This window comes from Melospiza georgiana, chromosome 2 (genome assembly GCF_028018845.1).
Source record: "Melospiza georgiana isolate bMelGeo1 chromosome 2, bMelGeo1.pri, whole genome shotgun sequence".
NCBI classification, from domain to species: domain Eukaryota; kingdom Metazoa; phylum Chordata; class Aves; order Passeriformes; family Passerellidae; genus Melospiza; species Melospiza georgiana.
The window spans coordinates 59181707-59197301 of NC_080431.1; the positions used below are offsets into that span (position 1 = coordinate 59181707).

Here is a 15595-nt window from a genome sequence, read left to right on the forward strand (position 1 = left end):
ATAACAGTGACAGGAGGAACTATCCTGCTGTCCTTCATCCCTGGGACAACATCTGTACTACCAAACAAAGGAGAGTGAGGGATCCCACAGCCAGGGAACCCAGACAGACTCATGTTCACACTGCTTAGGAGGAAGTTGGTAGAAGTGGTCCAGAACAGGGACCAACAATGCAGGGGATTGTTTCCTGGGACCTGAGCTCGTTCCATGGTCTTGGGTTCAGCCATACTGAAGCAGGGCTTTGTTCACAATTAGCAAGTAGTGGGGCCCAATAAAAGATTTGCAGAGATAAAAAGGACCTGATGAACCATTGTCTCTGCTACCACATTTTGCTGCCTTATTGGGGATTTACTCTAGTTTGAGCCTGTGAACTGAACACTCACTGGTGGTAGCAGCAGATCTTCCCTTTCATCCCCAAAGAACTCTGTGCGCTTTCTGGAGCTAAATACATGGAGGAAGCAATGTATAATAAATATATTTATTTCCACCTGCAGCAAACGTTTTCTTGTTATTCAGGTGATGGTCAGGAATCTCAGGGCAGAGAAAGAGCAATCTTGCCCTCTGTACCGTAAACACTACTGCAGACATTAAACAAAATGCTCTATAAAAGTCCTTGGAAGATCTCCAGTCTATATAGTGCATGTCACACCATTGTATTGAGTATTTAATCTCTTTGGAAACCTTTTCTGGAGATCTATTATTCAACTGGATATGTACTACTGATGAGTCTCATTTGTGGATTTTCAAGTACACTTTAAAGGTCAAACAAGTAATTTTAGTTGGTTATGTGGTGGTTTTTTGACAGCTGATAAGTACTGAATGTGCCACAGCACCTGGAAAGCAGATTTGCTATATTTGCCGTTACATATTTAGATTGGTTGCAGGGATAGTGCTCTGCCCATGCTCATTTCACTCTCCATCATCAAATTACTGGCACTGATCAACCAGTGCATCCACAGGAGAGCACTGTCATTGCAGCACTTCAGATCTGAGTCACAGCTTGGACAGGGCCCAGGACCTGTGTCTTGTGGCTGCTGGTTAACAGACTATAGCTGCATCACAGTGATGTTGTCCTTGGCTCAGAGCATTCCTGGTGTCTTAATCCATACTGCTTTCTCCTGGGCTGCCAGGCTGGTAACTATTTGGAAATTAGTCTGGTGTGGTTGTCCTGAAATTCTTGTGTTCAGGTCACTCATGCCATGGTGATGGGGATCACAAGGTCACAACTGACTGTCCTCATTTACTGTCTGCAGAACTAAAGGCAAAGAAAGTGAGAATATTTTCAACAGTATCAGTCATGGACTGGGAGCAAGGCTTGAGCTTGGGTGCTGTGGCATCAGCTTCTATCAGGTGAACAAAAGGGCTGGCTGCAGTGCTTATGGGAGCAGCAATACCTACGGGGGTGAGCAAAAAGGCAGACCAGCCCCAGAATGAAACCAGGAGATTCTTCAGCTTTGGGAAAAAAAGACAGTCAAATTGGATCTGACAGAAACCCACACATTCATCTGTCATGTGGAAAAACTGGACTTGGGAGGATTATTTGGCACGTAATGAAGTGGTTAGAGAGTCGGAATAAATAGACAAAAGTGCTTTTTTTGGTGTTTTTCCACTGCATTTTTGGAACACTGTAGGGTAGATGAGACTCAAAAAGGGATGAGATCCACTCATAGAAGGCGAGTGATGCAATAGTTCAGCTCCAGCAGCTGGCAGGAGAAGCCCACGGGTCCCAGCTTGCTGGGAGTTGAGCAGCACACTTGGGGAAGAGTTGCTGTTGGCACACGCTGCTCTTGCACACTTCCTCAGTCCGAAATCCAAGGAGTTCTTTATCAAGACTCCAGCAGCAGCTCAGCTGCTCTTCAGTGTGGGCAGCAGTCAGGGGACCTCATGGGACACCAGGACACAGGCAGCTGTTAGTAAGAAAGGAGTTGATTTTAGCCCTGGCAACACTTTAGCTGGGATGCAGCTCTCTCCATAGAAAAATCCTAGAGAAAACACCAGGATTTTGCAGCCCATTCAGACTGTATCCAGATCTGTCCAGTCATTTTTCATTTCCACAGCACAATTTCTTAAGAAGATCTGGAAGGTGGAGAATTAGAACAATTAACAGTTTACAGAAACTCAGCTCTGTTTTGCTGTTTTCGTGGGAGCAAAGTTCGTAGTGTTGGTTTTATGGTACCACCTTGTTTTTGTACTCCATGCTTTGTTAAACATGGTAATGAGCTCAGTGCTGTGTAGTGCACTTAGCCCTGTGCAGAAAATAAAAGCATTTCCTGCCCACACTTCAGAAGAGCTGCTGTGATGGTAAAGTCTCTTTCAAGCTTAGGGCTGCTAGCCTAAACACTATGTACACTGGGCTGGTCTGTCAGAAAGCTCTGTATTGCAAATGTAAATTTATCTTTGTAAGCATGACAAGCTCCTGTTCCAAGCACAGCACTATATAAAGCAGTTCACCAAGGCAGCAGGTTTTACCATATTCCCCCCCTGGAACAGAGAGGAGTTTTGTATTACATTAATCAGCATCTAAGCCCTGAAGGTCACAATTATCTGGCCACTATTTTTCAGTATTAGTGATTTTAGTACATGATTAACTTTCATGTGTGCATCATTAAGATGAGGAATTGTTTTTGAAGTTTGAAATAGAGCAGCAGGTCTTAGCTGTAGTATTTGCCATACTTGCCCAGCCACTCTTAAAAGGGATGATTTATAGAAAATCCAGCTGTGAGTTTTCGTTTCTTCAAGAGCGGGAGGCGGGACTAGGAACAACCTAAAACCAAGCAGAGCATTGATCAGAGTAGAAATGATGCAGAGCACAGCTCCGCAGACAACAGCTAAGCATCGTGGAAGTATTAGCTGGCAGCGATAAGGAGGCGGAAGCAGAGCTCGGTGACAGAGGAGCCATCTGTCAGGAACTGGGAATCCGATTTCAAGAGAGCAGAAAATGAAGTAAAGAAGAAAGTGATTTTGGTTCAGAGGTGCAGTGGAGCCCAAGGATATCTGTGGACAGTAAGTTTCTATACTGCAACAGGGATATTTAATGCAGCAGCTAATACTGTTTGAAAGGGCTTTTCAGCTTTGAAAACAGACATAAGTAGCTCCTGTATTAAATAGCTTTTACTTGAAGTTTTTATTTATTTTTAAGATGTAAATAAGCTTATCTGTTTGAGGTGCCGTGTTTCAAAACTTGTAAACAAACTTTCAAACTGCCGGTGTCCCTTACTTCAGAGGGTGCTTTTTTGTTTAACAAGGTCATCTCCTATCGAGGATAAGATTCATTCGTAACCTTTCAGAAAAATATCTTAGAAGAAAAGGCTGTTTTGGCCCCAGCTGTGAGGTGAAAAAGGGTAGACAAGAATATTTTTTCTGGAAAGGGGAAAGGAGTTCCCACCCAAATAGATCTAAACTAACTGGAACTACAGTGTATAAACACCCCGGGGCTAAATCCTACCCTCAGTTACACTGATGTAAGTCAGGTTTAAGTCTACTGTAGTTAATAAAATTACTCCTGATTTAATTAAGGATAGAATTTGGTTGCACATTTCTTAATAATGAAAAAACCCCGTGGTTCTTTCCAAAGTGCATTTTATGTTAACAGATTATTAAGGACTTGCTTGAAAATATGTTAAAATTAATTGAAAACTCACACTGTGATGCATCTTTTGTCGTATACTTGTAGCCTTCTTTGAAATTAGCACAAAAGCCAACATGAGATATTGTAAGCAATCATATTATTTCTTGTTAGCAGGTTCTCAGATAAGGTTTGCATTGCTCATAATTTCATGCTTGTTTCACTTCAGTGGTTTGTATTTAGGGTGATGGTGATATGCTTTAATCCTAAAAAGGTTTGTAGAGCTCCAGCCGAGTGCAATAAGATGATATTATCTGTAGCAGAAAAGTGTCAAAGTTCTGTACAAGACCCCAGACTGTCTGATTGGGAGTGAAGCTGTTCTATTACAAATTGTACAGAAAAAATTACTCTTGTTGCTGTGGTTTTAGTGTACGAGTTAGAAGCAGAAGCATTGGCTGCTGACTGAGAAAAAAAAACCAAAAAGTAAAACCCACTCACTATTATGGCCCAATATGGATGACAAAACACTGTAGCATGTGTGGGAAAATGGCTGCAGTCCAATGTCTGGAACCATTTATCTTCTGGTAGAGTCTGGAAGATGACTGTTTTATGTATTTTACAGAAATCCCTGCTGATTGATTTCATTTACTTAGGAGGAGGGGTCACAGTGACTGATGGCAGGGACAACTGGGGCAAAAAGTGAATTCTTTGCATTATCCTGACATCCTGCTCTGGTTGGGGTTATTGGCACCTTTTGAAGGGACCATGCTGGACATGTCTTGCTGCTGCATCTGCTACTGCACACAGCCAGAGGTTTTCTGCTTTTTTCTGGGTCTCAGCAAGCTGAGTGTTGCAAGTTGTGCTTCCACTAGTGCCAGGCACATTTTGGAAATTATGATTTGCAGAGGCTTGAAGAGGAATGGACAAAAATGGGTGCAGGTCTCTGTAACCTGCCAAAAGCTTGGCTGATGGTGAGTGCTGTTACTGCAGAGGGAGGAAAGACTTTGTGAAAGGTCTGGGGGAAAGTCTGTTTTCAGTGCAGAAACAGCTTGTCCCTCTTTAGCACAAGAGATTAGTATGCTAGGATGATGATACTGGTTTTTTCTGATGTTTGTTGCTAAAATACACTCAATTCCTGTAATTTTTTTATTTATATGGAATAAAGAGCTTGCCAAGCACATTAGAAACAACAGGGATATGCTGTACATCAGTGTTATTTATTTATCTCTGTGTTATTTTTGTGTGTGCTCTGATGGCCTGTCTGTCAAGGTGTTTGCCTTCAAATCAATTCAGCTCACATCACAGTATGACAGGCACTTGTTATATACCAGGCATGTCTACAGGCATTTGCTTTCATGTGGCAGGGAGTGAGTGCCAAGATTTTCATATGATGAAATGAAAGGGTGGGGGTTAGGTTTTTTAGTCAGTAAGTACACTGCTACTGTGTTAACAAAAATGGAAAGGAAAATGGATTTTTCAGTTGACAATACCACTTCATTTGATACCCTTTAGGCTCTTCACAGTGTTCTCTACTAATGATTACAATGCCAAGTCCAATGCAGGATTACATAACAAACCTGGGGAAAAAGAAAATTATTGCATGTCCCCCATCACATCCAGTTTCCCAGACATAATCACATAGTACAGTCAAGACATTTTTCTCTGAAAGAGAAAAAAAGAGAGAAAGAGAAAGAGAAAGAGAGGGAGAGAGAGGAAGGAAGGAAGGAAGGAAGGAAGGAAGGAAGGAAGGAAGGAAGGAAGGAAGGAAGGAAGGAAGGAAGGAAGGAAGGAAGGAAGGAAGGAAGGAAGGAAGGAAGGAAGGAAGGAAGGAAGGAAGGAAGGAAGGAAGGAAGGAAGGAAGGAAGGAAGGAAGGAAGGAAGGAAGGAAGGAAGGAAGGAAGGAAGGAAGGAAGGAAGGAAGGAAGGAAGGAAGGAAGGAAGGAAGGAAGGAAGGAAAAGAATCTTGTAATGTACCCAAACTACTGAGGAAATTTCCTATATTTACCAAGTATTTTTATCAGAGCAGTAGAAGCAGTTAAGCACTGTGCTTGAACAGTATCCTAAGAATAAACTCACCATCACCTCTCTTCTGGACAGCATCCTGCCATGCACTATCATTCAGCCTACTCAACTTGTTCTTTGGCCTCACTGCTCCTCATGCCATTTTGATGTGCACTCATTTTCTGTCTCTGTGTTTTGAGGATGTTCTTATGGCTATCAGACATGTTGTTTTTATTCATGTGTTGACCTCTGATTTTGATTTTCAAGTTTACAGAAATTTAGATTAGTTGTAACCTTTTCTATTTTCCTAATTTCCTTCACTTCCTTCTCAGACACTATGTGTTTTGGTTATCCTCCCACAGAACAGTTCCTTGTTGGCACCCTCACAGAGGCATAGCTGATTTTTCTCTTCATTACTTTAGTTTGAACCTTTCCTGCTTTTTGGTATATCTAACTCAAGAGAACAGTGGGTAGTGCCATGAGTTCCAGAGGAAGGTGCCAATTACTTTCCTTGGTTATGCCACTGAGCTGCCTGATGATCCAGAACAAATTTAGTGTCCCAGTTACTTTTTTTAGATCTGTCTTTATCACAGGGTTCTTGATGGGGTCTCTCTTCCTTTAGAGGGAGAGTTCTGGTAAACAACTCCCCTGTAAGTCCAGTGTCTCCCTTTCATCTTGAATTTGGGCAGGAGGGGAAAAGAGTGGTCTGAGCTGATGCAAGTTTGTTTTTCCATCCAATGGGACTGCATTCTCCTCGTGATTTGGAGCACATTTGCGGACTTTTAGCCCCTAATCTTTCCTCTTCCATAAGGATTGGTAGGATAGTGTGGTCAGGCTCCAGCCCTTTAGTCTGCTGCCCGTGCAGTCCCTACATTTTTATTAATCAGCTCTTAAATCTCTTCATTACATGGAATCGTTTTTCATGTGGCCACCACAAAAGTGCCTTCCTGAGAGTGCAACTTCTTACAAATAAAATATCTCAGACCATATTTTAGACATGTTGCACATTATCCCATTTTTGAAACAAATTTTGTCGGTTCATTCTTTGTAATATAGCATGTGACAAGCATGGGGCGGGTGGTAGAGCTACAGCTGCCTCTTGTTTTTCTTATCAGATATTGATAAAAACAGTAAATTACATTAAAAAAAAAAAAAAAAAAAAAAAACCACGGAGCTCTGTAGGCTGTGGAACATTATGAAACCACCCACTGAATGTCTGCGCAAGACATGGCAACAGCCAAGCTGTTATGTGCTAAATGAGTTCAGAGTGGGGGCCAGCTGAATGCAGTGCATAAGTGATTTACTTACTCATTTATAACCCTAACCTAGCATCGTGATTGTTTGCTGTTCTGTAAAAAGGATGACTTTGTGTGACCCTTTAAAGCCTTCAGCATTAAGTAGCATTAAGTTGATGGCTACTTGTTTTGTACCTTCAGAGAAAAATTATGCATAAATCAAGGAGGCTTTCCTTGTAATGCACTCATAATCCTCACAAGCAAAACTCCCACCCAAAACCAGTGATCAAACATGGTTTCTTGAACTCAGAAAGGTCACCTCATAAAAAAATATGGAGGTATATTATTCAGGCCACCCAGGCAATTTTTTTTCTTGGCTAGAACATTAATTAAGTCACTGTAAGGTTAAAATAATAATAGGGTTCTGATGTAAGCAGATAAAATACAAGGAAGCTACATTAAATTCAGTTTCCATCCACCAAACACATCTAGAAGAGATAAGCTCACTTGCTGTTTAAACATTTTGCACAGGGACAGACAGAATGGGCTTAGGTTGAGTCCTGAATGTACCAGGGTTTATGTATTTAAATCAAGCTCTTAGCCTTGTTTTTGTTCCTTAATTACTTCTGGTTTGTTGATTTATTGATGCTTTTGAAAGCAAGTAGACTCAGTAAAACAGTATCCTTCTGTCTTATGTAAAATTTCCTCTTATATCTGTGGATGTTATAGACAAAAAGAAAGGACTGATGGAGGGAACTTCTGTGGAGATGGTAAAACAAGTGGTAGATGTCTCTAAAAGGTGGACTTGAGCTACTGAATTGCAAATGAATGGAAGGTCTTGTGAAATCACTAATTAGGGCTGTCTCAGTTCTTGCAATCTGCCAGTGCAGCCAACAGTTTAGGCAGGAGCCTGGGAACCAGCAATCCTGCAAAACGGGTTGGTGGCTGGAGCATCTTCATGGAGTGTTGCTGGGAGAAGTAATGCTGAGCTCACCCCTTCAGTGTGACATGGCCCTCCCATTTGGGGGTGACTTTATGGGAAATAGGAACACTGTGTTTTTTAGCTCTTGTAATACAGGCTTTGAGCAGGGACAAAAACTGCAAATGACAGTCCTTTGCCAGCCATGAGCACTTTTGTGCCATTGAAAAGTCACAACATGGTCTCAACTGGCTTTGTTTCAGGGAAATACTTGAAGACTGCACCCATGTCCTGGGGGCCCCATTTCTGTACCTAAACTCCAGTTCCAAAAAGAACCTGTGCGTCTTCTTTTCCAGCACAGCAGAGCATAGCATTGAGGCATTGCTCTTTCTGTGTCTCTCCTGTGTCTGTGCATCCCAGCTGGTACAGCTGAAGCAGAGGATGGGCCCTCGCTTGTCACAGAAGGGTTCAAAAGATTAATAGACGCATAGAATGGTTTGGGTTGGAAGGAACCTTAAAGTTCATCTAATTCCAAACTCCTGCTGTGGGAAGAGACACTGCCCACTAGATGAGGTTGCTCAAAGCCCCACCCAAGGTGGCCTTGAGCATTGCAGGGATGGGGCATCCACAACTTCTCTGGGCAGAAGATTTAGAAGATTTGTTCAGGAGATGTTTAATTTGTCACATCCCTCCACTAGTGGCTAGTGACCTGCATGAGCAGCTCTGTTGAATTAATTTGGTTTGCAAGACCATGTACACAAGATAACCAAAATTGAATGTTGTTGATAGAGGCGCAATGATGTACACGTCTCTTGTGCTGCTGAGCCACTGAATTCAAAATGTAGATTTATGTTAATATTTAGCACTTACATAGTGCATTTAATCTCCATAGGCCTGCAGGAACGTGTCTAATTTACACATCTAAATTAATAGAGGTAATCACACGTAGCAGTCGATCTTTTCATCACTTAACCCAATGAGGAATGAAGACACTATTTTGTTTGGACTATAATTGCTTACACATACCTGAAAATACCATCCCATATTCTCAGTTCTTTGTAAAAACACCATGGGTTTGCAGTTACAAGAATATTTCAGACAGCTGCATAATGACTTAGCTCCATTTTTTAACTGAACTGAAAATTAGGAGGCAGATCTCAGTGGGATATCTCCAGAGGAGTTTTTCAGTGAACTTAGATGCTAAATGAGCTAAACCAGTTCATTTTTAAAAATTGTCTGAAAATCATCTTTCAGAAAATATGGTCTTGAAAACCTGATACTTATAATGAGCATACTTGTAGACCTCTAAGGCAGCAGTCAAACATCCTCATGCTTCATATTATTTATTTATATTACACTTATATTGTCCACACAAACTTCCAGAGCAAATTCAATAGACAGCTATAGTTCTGCCTTGATTATTCAGCCCTGGTTGCTATGGCTTCCCAGCTGGGAAAGTACCTGCCAGCTCCAGGTGGCTGAGCACACAGGTGGGTGAAACATGAGCAGTAATTTGGGAGCCATGAGGTGGTGTCCTGTGACCAGAAGGTATTGTCCATGGTTTTTGCAAAAAGGGGCAAGAAGTTGTGAACGTTGCTGGGACACCTGGGCTTTATTTAGCTACAGTGAAGGAAACAGCCTGTTCCAGCAGCAAGCACATGTATTGAGAGATTCTGGTGGTAAGCTATGAAATAATTTAATGATCTATTAAAATTAAATACAAAATCAGAGATTAGATGGAGCTGGCTGGGATCACCTGTAGTCATGCTCAATAACATCCTGCTCTGATTTGTTCCACTCAGATCACTAAGATTATAACAGTTGTTGAATAAGGCAGCAGAGCTGAGCTTGCAGGTGAAAAACACATACAGTGAGAATTGTAAGACCTTTGAAAAGAAAATCCTTTCTTATTTAGTCTTTGTACTCAGAGCTTGCCCCTTAAAGTCTGCATAATATAGTACAGATAGGATCTACAAATTCAATTTTTTTAAGTCTAAACTATGTTCAGGATCCATATTCAAATGCTTTGAATGAGTTTTAATTCCCATCCAATTGTCACTGTTTTAAATCACTTTTATAGCAAGAATAAATTTTCACTGAAAGCAGTTTTTTGCAACATTTCTTTTCCAGTTAAAAAAATAAAGAACAAGAACAAAGACTACCAAACAAAATGAAGCTTGTCTAAGATCTCATAAAAGCTCTTACACAAGAATCTATCAAGCCTGGGAAAATATGTGTTCTTTTGTAAAAACATATTTTTCCTTGAAGTCATTGCTAGATTACAAAAGTTCACAAAACATATTGGTATGTGTATGTGTTTATGTAAGACAGACCTCTGTATTTCACTTTCTCATGTCATTGTTGCCTTGACAACTGTATTTTATTGATTAGTAGAATGTATGTAATTTGATTCAGAGCTGCATCATCTTACAAGGTCATTTTTCTTTGTGAGAAGTTGTTTCATTTTCTTATTCTCTGAGTAAAATTATTTTTCTGATATGCGATATAATGTTCTTTTGATCCTTTTGGGGGTGTTTCTCAGTTACTCAAAACCCAACAGAATTTGACAAATGCAAGCTGATAAAGTCATTAAATACATTTCTACTGATACATGCATTTCTTACTCGACTTCTTTTGCTGCATATGTTAACCTAGCATCTAATCTGTAACTTCACTGGTAACCAACTGGAGACTCTATCCATGCAATTCCAGCTATTACATACCTTCAGGGTGCTTTTCCTCCAGAGATCTGAAGTTCCAAGTAGTAACACTTCTCAGGATCTCTTTGAACTAGATATTAATATAGAATTTATTTGACACTTAGATAAGCTGTGATGTGAAAAGCTTCCCCCAAAGAGTGAATAGTACTGAGAATAGCTCCTGAAATTGAACTCCTACACCCTTATTCTACCCGTTGTGGGTTTGTCAGACCTATGGGTTAGTTCCTGACAGAGGACTGTATCATTTAGCCAGCCAGTTGTCCCATTGCCAGTCCTGTTTCTGTAAGTGCTGGTCAGGTTTATGAGAAATTTTGGTCCTGACCTGAAGATTTTTCCTTTTCACACAAACTGAAACAGGAGCAGGAGAGAGGATGGAAGGAGTAGGTGGGACGCTGTGTCTGGGTTCAGATTGTGCCATGGACTGATTATGTGCACAGCTGGAGGACTCACATATCTGGGTTTGCCAGATCTCCTCCTGCTTTGGTTTTGCTCTTTCTTTCTGTGTTTATTTGTCTCATGGTTTATGAGTATCACAGGAGCCAAGAGCAGTCAGGGTTTGCAGCTTCCTGGATGAAATCAGACAGGGGCACAACAAGAAAAAAAATTAGGCCAAGGAGAAGGAGGAGGAGTACAAATAATGGATGGGAAACTAATGAAGTTCAGTCAGATGTTGATGTAAAAGCTGTCCCTTTTTAATGTACAACTGAAAGCATAGCCATCCCTACAGTCCTAATATTAACAATTTACAAATTACAGCAGTGATTGTATTTAGATGTCATACAGAAGGTAAATGATGGGAATGAGTTGTCAACACACATAAGAAAACAAGTCTGAAAATCTCTAGCACTTTCTTTAAATATAATAGTTCCTGACAATTAAATATCCCATTGGTTGTTATCTAAATATTTATCTTCAGTGAAATTACAAGAAATCCACAGTCAGAGAAACTCCACGCTCTTCTGTTCTCTGTTGTAAAAATTAAATTATGTTCCATATTTGAAAAAGAACTTGGTTCCTGGGTCTATTCTGTTGTATTTTTCTGGGTAATTTTGAAAAAAAGGAAGAGAAAATTGTCCCTGCTTGCCATTGATGGCAAGCAGAACAAAGGCACTGTTACTAGACTGCAGTTTTGGAGGTTGTTTACTGTGCTAAGTCAGAGACCATAATGTAAAATAATGTTTTAATCTTTTGGATTAAAACATTCAGCAACAGGTCTTCCTAGCAACAATGCCCCACCTAACAGAGAGCCTCATTTTCTTGCAAGGATCCTGCAGTCTTACATGGATTTTTTAGGTCAGTCGTTGGCAGCAACAACACTAATTCATTCCAGATGAAAGTCAGGCCCACTATAATTAGCAATACCATGGTATTTGTCTGAAAAGTCAAGAAACAGTGGCATTTGCTAGAGAGACTATGTGTTTTGTGGGAAACCCACTTTGTTTAATTCAAGATTTCGGTACCTTGGGTTAAGCAGATGGTCCAGTAAATTTGTGACAACTACTTGTACAGTCTAAGAAAAGCAACAGTTGCTTACTGAATATCTGAGGAGAAAGATCTGTTCCCCCTTTCCATCTATCCATCCATCCATCCATCTATCCATCCACCCACCCAAGGATGATTCAGTCTGCCTCATCCAAGTAAATACCTCTTCCACTGGGATTATAGAGGAACAATAGGAAATAAATGCTGGCAGCTCCATGCAGTTGGGTTTTACTCATTTGAAGATGAATGTGACTTATCTTCCTCTTGCATAATAGCCCAAGAATTAGAGCACTCCCCTCAGAGAGAGGCAGTCCTGGGCTCTGCTTGTTCTGAGTGTGTTGAGCTCACATCTCCTACATTTAACTCAAGAGATAAATTCCTCCCTTCATAGGATGACCATCCGTAAGTCTCCACACTTTTGGTTTTTTATCCTTTCCTTTTCTGCCTGTCTGTGAGGACTGTAAGCTCTGTAGGCACCAGCTAGTTTGTCATTAAACATTTGAGCATCACTGACTCTTGCAAGGTTCTGATTTTGGCTTTGTAGTGAAATATAAATGATGACAGCAGTTGTGCAGTTTTGTCTCTTCACACCACAAAAATGCTGAGGAAAAGCTTTGTTCTTGTGAATGCATTACATATTTTTGGCTGGTATGGATAAAATTTGGGCTTTGTACAGCCTTTCATTGTGAAATGGTTTGTGAAGCAGTGGATGGGTCTGCAGGGATGTTGGATTTAATGTGTATTTGGGGAATTGCTGGTTGCTTGATGGTTTGATATGGCCATGCTTATGTCCTCATTTTTGTTGTCTCTTCTAGAGACATTCATGCTGGAGATTGGTAGATCTGTAGGACTGGGAAATATGATGCTACAAGGCCCTTTCTTGCAGATTACTTTTAGGAGATTTTTTGGACCTAGGCAAGTATACATGTATCTGAGGGCAGGGGTAGGCTGCCTAGTACAGTAGAGGTCCCACTCAGTGTCACAGCCCCTCACTGTCTTTTTCTTTTGGAATCTCTAAAGAAGAAAGCAGTGGGGGGGTGGGACAGATGGGGCTGAGAGCAGTGTGAGGACATTGTGCTGTGGGGACGTTATGTGGTCACTCCTGCAACACTGGCGAAGAATGCAGCAGTGATGTGTTCCTCTCATGAGTCATCCTGGAGCTGCCAAAAATTGGAACAGCCCATTACCCAGGAATGACTGGTGGCTGACCTTTATTTCCATCTTAGACATTATTGTAAAATTGAGCGAAATGAATTTCTGCTTTCTGAGCTCTGACATCAGTGCAGCCTGGTTTCCTATGAATTTGGATTCCTTTCCCCCACTTCACTGAAAACAAGTCCTTCCCCTCCTCCATGTCACTTCCCAGATGAGAGATCTCTCTCTCATCCCTTAAATGTTTGCAAGAGAAGTGGTACAGACACTGATGCTGCTGCAGAATGTTGTGTACTGTGCAGTCAGCTGTCTGCTGCCTCTCAGCATGCACAGTGGTCACCCCACAAATGCCTTTCCCTTACTGGAGTGCTAGTTTTTATACTTTCCTCTCCTCAGCACCAGCTTTTCTAAAATGTAATATTTTTGAGATATGGCTCCTCCTGTCAGATTTCACTGAAACTGGCCAGTAAATTCTGAAATTGTGTTGGGGGGCAGGAGAGTGTCCCAGAGAGACAGATATTATGAATAGTATTTCTTTAAGAAGCAGTTATACTAATATACTGTAAAGCATGCAGAAATTAAAAGACTTATGAAGGAATTAGTGGGTAAAGCTCTGTGAATTGTATTGTGAAGGAAGACATAAAAGGAATATATTTTTGGGTTTCCTGTAAATGTTTTTAATTATTATAGTGAAAAATTGTTGAGCAATTCAACAATTGAGTTGCTTCTCCATCATGAGGAAAATGTGGGACTCACCCTACCTGTTCATCTCTAATGTGTTCCAGCCCAGGCAGTGATGAATTTGGTGTGAACTTATCAAGCATAGTAAACACCTGTACAGCTCACAGATGGTTAACATTCTATCAGTACATGGCACCTATGAAGTGACAGTTGTTTTGGTCATTTGCTACTTTTCAACCTTTAAAAGTGGCAAACTATTAAAAGTGTTATCAACTCCATATGCTCATTTTATTAAATAATATTTAAGAGATAGCTATAGTCAGATTTGGAAGTCCAGAGTCTGCTTTTTAAAGAAAGATTCTGGCTATGGTTAGGACATAAAATTTTAGTTAGTGGCTAGTGCAGGTTTTTCCAGTAGAAAATTACTTGAGAAGGTATATGGCAGAATGGATCTAAAAAACTTACACATTTTTTTGCATTAATGGATTTAAAAATTAATAAATAAATATTAAATAAATAAAGGTAAAAACCCCACAGTAAAGCTATTTATTATATTTCAGTTAGGGATCATCCATCTTAACGTTCCTGGGGTTTCATTTGTGATGCTGTCATTTTTCATTTTTTCATCTCCTGAAAGCAATATTTGCCTTAGGGGTATGGAATCATTGTGATAAAAATGAGCTGGTGCTACTGGTTAATTGCTGTCCTTCAAGCAGCTGCCTTAGCATTCAGCCCTTCAGGCTGCTTTGAAAGGGGCTTTACGTTTACCACAGATGCCCTGATGGCTTCCAAAATGATGGAGGAGAGCATTTTGCCCTTTTCATTTTGAGGCATCATAAAGTCTTGGAGACTTTTGAGGCCAATTGCCAGATGTGATTAAAAATTAATGAAACAGAACAATTGTACCTCATCCCCTTGACAGACACTTGAGTAAGTGCTTTTTCTAAGACTGCTTTTCTAAATTATTCTTTTTGCATCTCTATTTTTCTCTCATCTGACCACGATGACATCTTCCTTAGCATTTAAAATGGAAAACAATAGTAGAGGACATTTGAGGATTTTTTTCATGCAGTTCCCTGCAAGTTCTGTTTGGATTTTGTTCATCACACATAGGATGAACTATCAAGACAGACTGTAAACTGAAACATGGAACTGAGGTATAAGTGAGGAAGGAGATCTGCTGCTGTTTAGGGCTGCAGAAGGTGTCTTTGGTAAAGCTCACACTCAGTGAGCAAGTTGAAACATTTTCCAAAAAATAATCTGGATTTTTTTTTGGGATAAGCCTTCACTGCTGTCCTTCAAAGCCGGTCTGTATTGGAACAGAGACTAAATATCATCTTTTCTGTGTTCTACTACCTCAGCCTTCAAATATTCTAAAAGAAAGGAAGTAGAAAAGAGCAGGAAGTGGGGAGGAGTGCGGTCTCCTGCATTGATTCTTTGGAAGGTTATTGGGGAATATCAGTGCTCAGGCCCTGAGATGGAAAACAACAATAATTTGACAAAAAATAATTAACTAATACTAATTAATGCTTCTTTACTACTTTGCGTGTGCTGTGGATTGCAGACACCAGCTAAATGTAGAGACTTGGTTATACATAGAGAGATTTTTTTCTTTGAATTCTGTCAATTTTTTCAAAGAGCTATAAATAAACAAGTATATATTTGACTGAATATATTTTTTTGCCAAAGCAGAGAAACACAATCATCATTGTCTGTGAACTATTCACAAGGTTTTAAATTCAAAATATTTTAGGGCTAAATGCTGATATTTTTACCGATACTAAACAGGAATGTACTCTTCAGGTTATTTATTAGTAGTGAGAGTGTCTGGTGTTTGATTAAA

General features: G+C 40.3%; 1 protein-coding gene across 3 annotated transcripts in view; it reads left to right on the forward strand.

Annotated features, from left to right (window-relative positions):
* Window positions 1-15595, forward strand: part of STARD13 (StAR related lipid transfer domain containing 13) — a 140953-nt gene that overhangs the window by 66312 nt on the left and 59046 nt on the right. The window contains exon 1 of one of the 3 annotated variants that reach the window (XM_058044657.1): window positions 2989-3000. The exons of the other annotated variants lie outside the window; for them this stretch is intronic. The gene's annotated coding sequence lies outside the window, so the exon portion shown is untranslated. Of the gene's footprint in view, window positions 1-2988; window positions 3001-15595 lie in introns of those variants that run through there. 3 annotated transcript variants of the gene reach the window in all.